This window comes from Eumetopias jubatus, unplaced genomic scaffold, assembly GCF_037043125.1.
Source record: "Eumetopias jubatus isolate StellerSeaLion01/CBP00866 unplaced genomic scaffold, mEumJub1_p1.0 scaffold_3, whole genome shotgun sequence".
Lineage (NCBI taxonomy): Eukaryota > Metazoa > Chordata > Mammalia > Carnivora > Otariidae > Eumetopias > Eumetopias jubatus.
Genome location: NW_028274809.1, coordinates 194,047,235 through 194,058,601, shown reverse-complemented (window position 1 = coordinate 194,058,601; position 11,367 = coordinate 194,047,235).

Here is an 11,367-nt window from a genome sequence, read left to right as displayed (position 1 = left end):
TATGGGTGTGTATTTTACTATTTGCTCAACTTCACTGTATTTTTTAAAAGATTTTATTTATTTGAAAGAGAGAACATGAGTGGGGAGGGAGGGCAGAGGAAGGAGAGGGACAAGCAGACTCTCCACTGAGTGAGGAGCCCAATGCAGGGCTCGATCCCAGGACCCTGAGATCATGACCTGAGCTGCAGTCAGACGCTTAACCAACAGAGCCACACGGGTGCCCCATCAAACTCGCTGTATTTTGAAGCTTTCAAAATAGTTGGGATAAAAATCCCATTCTGTTCAACATTAATCAGAAGGTTCTAACCAGTGCAGTAAGGCAAGAAAAAGAAATTGAGGCATAAATATTGAAAAGGAAGAACTTAAACTATCTTTAGTCCTAGATGATATGATTGCATATGTGGAATATCACAGGAATCTACTAAAACCAACCAGTAAATTTAGCAGATTCTCTAGAAATAAGACCTGTGTAATAAAATTAGTATGTTTCTATATAACAACAAACTATTGGAAAACAATTTTAAATATTGTTTAAAATAGCATGAAAAATATCAGCTTATTGGGAATTAATTTAGATGTGCAAAGATCTATAGAAAAAATATAAAACACTGCTTAAAAAATCTAAAGTAGACCAACACTTTGGAGATATATCATATTCTTGGATTGGGAGACTCAGTATTATTAAGATGCCCATTCTTTCCAAACTAACCTATAGACAATACCATCTCAATCAAAATCTCAACATTATTTTGGAAGAAATTAGAAACCTGATTTTGGGGAAAAAAATAGACTTCACTTTTATAGCAATTTTAAGTTCATAGCAAAACTGAGCAGAAAGTACAGAAAGTTCTCATATACACTCTGCCCTGCACCTACACACAAATTCTGCCCAAATTTTAAATGGGCAGAGTCACTACCCACCCCCCACTCCCCAAATTCTGCACCACAGTCGTACATTTGCTAAAATCAGTGAAACGGCATTGGCATGGCATAATCACCCAAAGTCCATGGTTTACACTGGGGTCCACGCTTGGTCTTGTACATTCTATAGTCTTGGCAAATGTATAATGACATGCATAGAATCACACTGATCCTGCCCTAAAAGGCTTCTGTATTCCACTTCTTCATCCTCCCTCCCCACTAAGTCTTGGCAATTATTGACCTTTTCACTGTCTCTACAGTTTTGCCTTTTCCAGAATGTCATATGCTCGGAACCTTACAGTATGTAGCCTTTCAGACTGGTTTCTTTCCCTTAGCAATAAGGCTTGATAGCCTATTTATTTTTAGCACTAAATAACAGTCAATTGTCTGGATGTACCACAATCTTTTTATACATTCACCTACGGAAGGACATCTCAGTTGCTTCCAGGGTTTGGCAATTATGAACATAGCTGCTATAAACGTGTATGTGCACGTTATCGTGTGGACATGTTTTCAACTCATTTGGGTGAATATCAAAGAGCATGATTGCTGGGTCTATGGTAAGAGTATGTTTAGTTTTGTCAGTGACTGCCAAGCTGTCTTCCCAAGTGCTGTATCTTGCATTCCCAGCAGCAAGGAATGAGTTCCTGTTGTCCTGCATCCTTATCAGCATGGGTGTTGTCAGTGTTAGATTTTGGCCGTTCTAACAGGTGTGTAGTGGCATCTCATTGTTGCATTAATTTGCGAGTTCCTAATGACATATGTGGAGCATCTTTTCATTATGCTTATTGCCATATATGTATCTATGTGGGTCTGTTTCTGGCTCTCTGTTCTGTCCCTTGATCTATGTGCCTGCCCTCCTAATACCACATTCCTGATTACTGTAGCTTTACAGGAGGTCCTGAAGTTGGATAGTGTCAGTCCTCGAACTTGTTCTTCTCCTTCAACATTGTTTTGGCTATTCTGAGTATTTTGCCTCTCTATATAAATGTTAGAATCCGTTTGCCAATATCTATACAAAAACTTGCTGGGATTTGATTGGGATTGCACTGAATCTATAGTTAAAGTTGGGAAGAACTACATCCTGCCCTTATGAATGAGGCTTCTGACTCATGAACATGGAATATCTCTCCATTTATTTATAGTTCTTTGATATCTTTCATCAGAGTTTTATAGTTTTTCTCATGTAGATTCTATACATATTTTGTTACGTTTATACCTAAGTATTTCATTTTGTGGGTACTAATGTAAGTGGTATTATATTTTTTTATTTCAAACTCTACTTGTTCACTGCTGGTATATAAGTGATTGGCTTTTGTATACTAAGCTTGTATCCTGTAACTTTGTTATAATTGCTTATTAACTCCAGAGTTTCTTGGCAACTCTTTTGGATTTGCTACACAGACAATCATGTCACCTGCAAAGACAGTTTTATTTCTTTCTTACCAGTCTTTGTACATTTTCTTTTCTTTTTGTTCTTTTTTTTTTTTTTTTGCATTAGCTAGGATTTCCAGTATAATGTTGAAAAGGAGGAGTGAGAGAGAACATTCTTGCCTTGTTCTTTTTTTTTTTTTTTAAGATTTTATTTATTTATGAGAGAGAGAGTGAGCAGGGGAGGGGCAGCGGGAGAGGGAGAAGCAGGCTCCTCGCTGACACAGGGCTCAATCCCAGGACCCCAGAATCATGACCTGAGCCAAAGGCTGACACTTCACCAACGGCCACCCAGGCGCCCCTCCTGCTTTGTTCGTGATCTTCGTGGGAAAGCACTGAGTTTCTCACCATTAACTATGATGCTAACTGTAGGTTTTTTGTAGGTGTTCATTATCAATTTGAGCAAATTCTCTTCCATTGCTAGTTTGCTGAGAGTATTTTAAAATCATGAATGAGTATTGGAGTTTGTCAAATGCTTTTTCTGTGTCTATTGATAGGATAATGTGGTTTTCCTCTTTAGCCTGTTGTAGATTTTAGTACAATTTCTTCCTTAAATGTTTGGCAGAATTCACTGTGAACCCACATGAGCTTGGTGCTTTCTGTTTTGAAGGGTTATTAATCATTGATTCAATTTCTTTAATAGATACAGGCCTATGCAGACTGTCTTTTCCTCTTGTGTGAGTTTTGGCGGATTGCGTTTGTTGTGTCAGAGTCCCAACTTATTGGTAGTGATGCTCTCAGCTAGGAATGCCTGAGGCTTTCATCTGGACTCGTGTTACTCGTGGTGAGCCCACAGACATTCCCTACCAGGGCCAACATGGGGACTGACCCTTGTATTCTGATGGTCACAGATGCGCTTCCACAAAAACCGTCAGGTAACTTTGAGGAACAAGATTTATTACTCACAATTCCTGGAGGGTACATGGAACACCCAAGGGCCACCCAGTGAGATCACAAGGAAACAGAGAGCGCGTGAGCCTGGGGCTCTGCCTTTATTAGGATCCAAGGACACAGTGTCTAGGGTTTTTTTGGTTCTTTATTGGCTAACTTAATGCATAAGACTGGGAATTAGGGCACAGAAGGGATATATGGGGTCATTCAAACAGTTACCTAGGTTACCCAGAGCTTTCTGAAAGAGGGACCTTCATGTTTGGGGATGACATAGTTCCTTATCTGTTTATTTTGGGGGGGCCGCTGGTAGCTGTGTCATACAGGTGGAGATACATTTATTCAAGATAGTTGTCTTTTGAAATGGATGCCTCAGGAATCAAAAACTTAATGTCAGATGAATGGATAAAGATGTGTATATACACACAATGGAATATTACTCAGCCATCAAAGAGAATGAAATCTTGGGACACCTGGGTGGCTCAGTCAGTTAAGCATCTGCCTATGGCTCAGGTCATGATCCCAGGGTCCTGGGATCGAGCCCTATATTGGACTCCTTGCTCAGTGGGTAGCCTGCTTAATCCTCTGCCTGCCACTACCGCATGGATGGAACTAGAGAGTATTAGGCTAAGTGAAATAAGTCAGTCAGAGAAAGACAAATACCATATGATTTCATTCGTATGTGGAATTTAAGAAAAAAAAACAGATAAACATAGGGGAAAGGAAGGAAAAATAAAATAAGATGAAATCAGAGAGGGAAGCAAACTATAAGAGACTCTTAACTCTAGGAAACAGACCGAGGGTTGCTGGAGGGGAGGGGGTGGGGGGATGGGGTGGCTGGGGGATGGGCATGAAGGAGGGCCCGTGATGCAATGAGCACTGGGCGTGATATAAGACTGATGAACCACTGAACTCTACCTCTGAAACTGATAATACACTGTATGTTAATTAAATTGATTTTAAATTTTAAAAAAGAGGAAAAAAAGCTTAACGTCAGTCACTTAACACTACAGTGTCTTTTAAGTAATTAGTTCATTTCATCTGGGTTATCACATCTGTGGGTCTGTGGGCAAGGAATTGTTCATAACATGCCTTTTTTTAAAAGATTTTATTTATTTGACAGAGCACACGCAGGGGGAGCAGCAGAGGGAGGGGGAGAAGCAGACTCTCTGCTAAGGAGGGAGCCCAGTGTGGGGCTCAATCCCAGGACACGGGGATCATGACCTGAAGGCAGACACTCAACCGGCTGAGCCACCCAGGTGCCCCCATAACGTTCCTTTCTTATCCTTTTAATGTCCATGGATCTGTAGTGATGTCCCTTCTTTCATTTCTGATATCAGTAATTTGTGTCTTCTCTTTTTTTTTTTCTTAGCCCAGCTAGAATTTTATGATTTTATTGATATTTTCAAAGAAACAGCTTTTAGTTTCATTGATTTTCTCTATTGATGTCCTCCTGTTTTCAATTGCATTGACATCTGGTCTGGTTTTTCTTATTTACTTCTGCTCACTTTGGGTGTAATTTCCTCTTCTTTTTCCAGTTTTCCAAGGTGAGAGCTTAGGTTACTGGTTTTAAATCTTTCTTCGTCTTGACTGGGGTGCTCACTGCTGTCAGTTCCCTCTAAGCACTGCTTTTGTTGCATACCACAAAGGAGGTAGGTTGTGTTTTCATTTTCATTTAGTTCAAAACACTTTCAAATTTCTCTTGAGATTTCTTCCTTCATCCATGTGTTACTTAGAAATGTGTTGTTTAATCTCCATGTATTTTCAGAGTTTCCGGTGACAATCTGATTTCAAAATTTATATTTAATACCAATACCTGGTAATATCAAGACAATCTTGAAGAACAGTACTGTTGAAGGATTTGCATTACTAGATTTTGATGCCACATTAAGACAATGTGGGGTGGCACAAAATAAACAGATCAAGGAGACGGAATAGAAAAATCCCAACAGACCCACATGTTTACAGTTACTTGATTTTCAAAAAAGGCACTGATGTAATTCAACAGGGAAAGGAGAGTCTTTCCGATAAATGATGCTGAGTCTACTAGATTTCCATATGGAAAAAAATAAACTTTGCTCTGTATTCATACCAAGCTCAAAAAATAATTTCTGAAAGTTAAATTTAAATTTTCCGGAAGAAAACAGGCCCTTGGGATAGGCAAGTGTTTTTAAAATCGGACAAATGTGGCACTAACCACAAAAGAAAAAAAAATGTGTAAACTGGACTTTATCAAAAGCTAAAACTGTTGCTCATCGAAAGCAAGTGTAGAAGACATCCACAGACTGGGGAACATATTCACAATAGATAAGTCTGATAAAAACTCATATCCAGAATATGCAAAGAACTACAAATCAGTAAATAAAACATAAAGAACTCTGTTAAAATTGTCAAAAAACTGGAACTATGTTAACACTATTAAAGAAGAAATCTGAATGGCTAAGAAGCATGTGGAAATGTTCCCAACTTCCTTAGCAATCAGGAAAATGCAAATTAAACGATGGTGGGATACCATTTCACACCCAAAACCAAGGGGTTGGTAATAAAAACCGTTGATAAAAATGTGGTACGACTGGGACTGTCCTACCTTGCTGCTAGGAGTAAAATGTTAGAATCTCTTTGGAAAACTGCCTGGCATTTTCTAATGAAGTCAAGCATACCAGTGCTCCGTGACGCAGCAACTGCATTCCCAGAGTATGCCCAAGAAGAGGAAGTGCGTATGTCTACCAAAGACATCTTCCAGAGCCCTTCCAGGGGCACTGTGTGTAATGGCCCCAGCGGCACCTGCCCAGTGCCCCTGCATAGAAGGAGAAGCAGCGATATGGGCACACGTGGAAGGAAGGTCCATGACCACAGGCAACATTGGGGTCAACTTCCTCACTGCTTTGAGCAAAAGTTCCTGATCCAAAAGACTACATTTTGTGTGAGTCCATTACTACAAAGTACCAAGTAAGCAAAAAAGTAAGCCAGGTCACCTGTGGTTACTTGTGGGGGTAGAAATGAATGGAAGAGGGGCGCCTGGGTGGCTCAGTCGGTTAAGCGGTTGGCGTCTGCTTTCGGCTCAGGTCATGATCCCGGAGTCCTGGGATCGAGTCCCAAGTCAGCTCCCTGCTCAGCGGGGAGCCTGCTTCTCCCTCTCCCTCTGCCCTCCCCGCTGCTCGTGTGCTCTTCTCTTTCTCTGCTCTCTCTCTAATAAATAAATAAAATCTTTAAAAAAAAAAAGAAAAGAAATGGATGGAAGAGAAGATCCTTCTATGCAGGGTCTTTGGATGCTGGTAAGGGTGTACTTCTTGAGCTGGGTGTAGGTTAAATAGGCGTGTTCAGTGAAAATTCATTAAGCTGTAAACTTGTGATATTCGCACCTTTATGTAGGTGTGTTATACTACAATAGAAAGCTTTTTAAAGTGCCATTTGGCAATAGATCAAAAATGTAAAATACCTAGGAATAAAGCTAATGAAAAAAATACATAAGACCTCTTCACAGAAGTCTACAAAAACTAAAGAAGAATTAAGTAAATGGAAGGATCTGCTACACTCATGGATTGACAGAGTCAGTATTGTAAATTGGCCAATATGTATACATTTGAGTTGGTTCTTAGTCTCGTTAATTATCAGGGAAATGCAAATGAAGACCACAAGCAGAAATCGGTTTATACCCATTTGATGTGCAAATCTAAAGGAGTCTGACAGTGGCAAGTACTGGAAAGGCTGTGGATCCATCGCATTCCTTATACACAGCTAGCAGGGATGTAAATTGATGCCATCACTTTTGAAAATAACTTGGCATTATTTTATTGGGTTGAGTATTCCCATACCTTACTGCCCAGCCATGCTGCTTCTAGGGTGTATCCGGGGGCACACTCAGCATCAGGGTTTACACTAACAGAAAACTGAACCACAGTTCAAGGTCTGATAGCAGGAGACCAAACAGGGATGTGTATCCCCCAACAGGATAATAAGCAGCACTGACTGTGAATGAGGCAGAACGTCCCTCACGCCCACCCCACTGACGGCTGAGGAACAGCAGCCTCAAAGCGCACACTCACTCACTCACACACATATAAGAAAACAGATAGGAAGAGACCAGAGGGGATGGTAAGCACCAAATCCGGGGGGAGTAGCCACTTCTTTGGGGGAGATGTCGGTCCTCGGCTGGGTGGGGCTGCACTAGTATCGATGTTCAGCCGACAAGCGTAATGAGCCAAGCACGCACCAGCGTGGCTGTGGGGGGCCAGAGGTCCTGACTACCCGGGTCGTTCCCTCTGAGGCCCAAGGCCGGAGACATCTCAGCGTCACTTCCAACCCCACCTCTGCCCACTTGGCCCTGCACGTCCGGCCCCTGAGGACCACTTCAGCCCTCGCTGGCCCTGTTCCCCTTTGGTAACCGGACTCCGGTCAGACCAGAGACTGGAGATCTGGGACTGCTTCCCCTTCTCACTTTATATAGTTATTTTTAGTGGTGAAATTTATAAGCACTCTTTCTTCTGTCTGGCATTTTCTGTATTTCTGTATAAATATATAAAACAAAATCTTAGTTTTAAAAACCCAGAAAACATCTCTTAGTATGAAAGCTGCAAATGGATGGTTTGCCCTATCCAAGATTAAGAAGGAAAAATAAAAGCAAAGAATGTAGCCAACATTCACAGCTCACAGGATTCTATGCAGAGTTCCAGATTTCTGGCTTCTTTCAAGGACTGGGCGCTCTGGCCCCAGGGGCGGTGCATCCCTGCAGGGTGGGCCCCTCAGGCCCCTCCGGGCCACCTGCTGAGGGGCCCCTGCTGGGCAGCGCAGGTGTGTCTGTGATTTCTGTCTGCCCCGGCTGCCTTCCTTCCTCGGTGGGCTCGTCTTTCTCTTTGGTGTCCTTATAGGAAAAAAGACTCCCCACAGCAGCGGAGAACCATCTAGTCTAACGACCTCCTTTGGCTGATAGACAAAGGAAATGGGCATAAAGTGGTCTGGAGCCTGTTGGGGTGGGTGGGCGGGGGCCTGGGACCCACAGGGTGAGGGAGAGGAGGTGTGTGGGTGTCAGTGGGGGCTGCTGGCTGGAAGGGGTGAGATCTGTTGTGCTGAGGACGCAGGAAAATAGGTCCAGATGGAACCAAAGTGGGAACCAAGGAAGAAATCCAGAACAGACCCATTTCGGGGGCTAGTCCAGTTGGCGATGAGAGAGCCGCAGGGTCAGCCAGTGCTCAGCCTTTCAAGGAGACACCAAAGCAATGTTTTAAGGGAAATTCTCGCTACCTGGGACCACAGAGGGCGGGCAGTGGAGGAAGGCCAGGGAGTGGAGCTGGAGGCCAGGTCAAGGTCAGGCGGGCCTGCGGGCAGGGGTGGGGCACCCTGGGACAACACCAGGCCGAGCCCAGTGTACTCTCCCTTTCTCTGATTTAAAATGGTCCCACCGCGGCAACAACACAGTGTGAGTGTTAACATGACCCACCTAACCCCCACCAAGAAGGTGAGGAAAACCCAGCCTCCCAGGCAAAAAGCTTCGGCACAACCACCTGGGGATGCGGGATCTACAGCCAGAGGACCTCAGAGGAACCCATCTGCTCCCTGTCCTTCTTTCCACGTCGCATCCGGTCGATGATGTCACTAGAGTCCCTGGACGCAGCAGGGCTGGTGGCTGGGGCTGCCCCCCCCATCCCACCAGCCCCTGCCGACCATGGTCTCGGGGCCTCTGGCCGTGGGGAAGAAACAGGTCCCCGGGCAGCCTGAGCAGCTATCTCTGGAGAGCGGGCTACAGAACCCGACGGGGCTTCCAGCCTCCCGCGTGTGGCTGGCGATGAGATGTGTGCTGGAGAGAGCTGGGGCCCTGACCTCAACGCCACACGGACCGGAACCCTGGCCAGGGATCAGCAGATCCCCCAGCAGTCCGCTGGGGAAGAGAGGGTGCCCAGCATGGCTGACGCTCAGTGGGAAGAGGGATGCTCTCAAGTGGGCTATTTGGCAACAGCTTCCCCCCCCCCCCACCTTCTATCACAAACGTCGTGGAACAAAATGAAAATCGCTTGCGCGGTACGTGACAAGAGCGGCGGTCACTAGAGTTCAGTAGAGGACTCCCGGGGGGTTTCCAAAGGTGCTCTGGGCATTCAGCCATTAAGGGAGGTAAAGGGGCCTTTTTAAAGCCACAGGTACATTCTCTTATGGAGACAGGAAAAAAAAAAATAAATCCACAAGTACGATAATAAAATAAGATGCTTTTACTCATTTATTCTCGCCGGAATGGCTGCCGCGTCTCCTGCCCTCCTACACTCCCTCTGTGCACCCCGCAAACCCTCGGCTTCTAATCCATGTGTCATGATTTCTATGTTTAATCCCAAGAGGTTTAGTTGACGCCTCCAGGGCAGGGATGCCCCGGCAGGCCCCCTCCCCCACCGCTCGGTGCACGGCAGCCCCCGGCAGGCCCCCTCCCCCACCGCTCCCCGCGGCCCCGCCCACCGGCCCGCTCGCAGCTGGGGCACTGGGCAGGCCCCGCGCGGATGGAGACCCGGCGCCCCCCGCACGGCTAGGCTCCCCCTCCGCAGTCATTCCTCAACCGCGCCCCCACTGCAGCCCGGGACCCGCACACCAGCACCACCGCGGGCACCTGCACCCCGACCTCCCACTGACCCCCACCTGCACCACGGCCCATCTTAAAGTGAGAACTGTGAGAATTTCTAATGCGGGTTCTTGAAAGTAGTGTTGGCTGAGTCCCAGCGCTGGGTGGCGGGTGAAGTCGCTGTGTGCTTTGAGGGCGTTCCCCAGTCTCCGTCTGAACGGTGCAGAGGGGCCCCCAGAGGCCGGCTGGTGGGCGTCCCGGTGCCGGGAGCCAGGGGGGTGCTGGCAGGCCTGTGTCCGCCTCTCCATCTGTCATCTCTCATCTATCCCTCTGTCCTCTGTCCCTCCATCTACCTGCGTGTCTACGTCTCCATCCGTCATCTCCCTCCATCACTCGTCTACCCTCACCTAGTACCTACCCGTCCACACACGCGCACACACTTGTTCCCGCAGAAACTTAGTCCTTTACGTTCTGTCACTGGGTGTAACTTCTCCTAGAGCACCTGCCTGATGAGGAAAGCAACAGAACCTCCCAAGCTGGGAGGACTCCGCGCACTGACCCCGTGACAGGTGGGGCAGCCTGAGCTCGTGCGCTCCCCTGCGGGAAAGGGACAGCAGCTCCCACGCGCAGCCAGGGGAACCAAGCCGGACGAGTGGCGTCAACCTTCAGGCTCTGGTCTGCGGGGCGGCCCCAAGGAGGCCCACGCCCACGTCCCTTTGTGCCCGCCCGTGTCCCCGCCCCACACCTTGGCCCCGCCTCCGCCCGAAGTCCCGCCCACTCCCAGCCCAACCCCCCGCAGGCCCCCACGTTCATCCAAAGCCCTGCCCCCGCCGAGACCCCCACCCCACCGCGAAGTCCCCCTATGCCCGAAGCCCCACCCGGGCCCGCACCTGAGCGGCTCCCACTGCTGCAGACCCTCGGGGCCCTGTCCCGGCTGAGCCGGCAGGTGGCTGGCCCCAGGGCTGGCCCCGGTCGTCCTACACACCTGGTCTCACGAAGTCCCGCAGCCGCGCGGATGCAGGGCCCAAGGGGGGTGCAAGGCACCCCTGCGCCGCAGGCCCCTTCCTGCGCAGGCACAGGAAGCCTCGGTGTCCTGGGGCCACGGTAACAAGGCAGTTTCACTGGGTGGCGGGCCAAAACTCTAGCCCATCTGGTGGGAGGAGAGGGTCCAGACCTAACGAAGCTCAGGTTCTCAAACTATGCCAGTGATGGGTACACACAATTGCCACGGAGTGCTGGTAGGAGCCTTAGTGGCCTGGCCTCTCTCCCCCTCCAGGGGGTCAAATTCTCTGTGAGTTAGTCCAGCTGTGGGTGTTGGACCAGAATAAACACAATCGAGAACCATCAGCATGAAGGGGATGTGATAGCAGAATTAGAACACCACAAATGGCAGATGCGAGTGTATTTTGGAACTGATAAGTGGGTCAAACGCACTGGGAGAAGTCAAAAATGGAGCTGTCGGTTTTCAGTGCTTGCCAAGGACTTGTTCCTGGTGCAACAAAGTGTCACGGGAATTCGTGCAGTCGAAACACACAGAAGAGACCCTCACGGGACGGAAGGCAGACGTCAGCTCGCAGCATCAGCCAGCT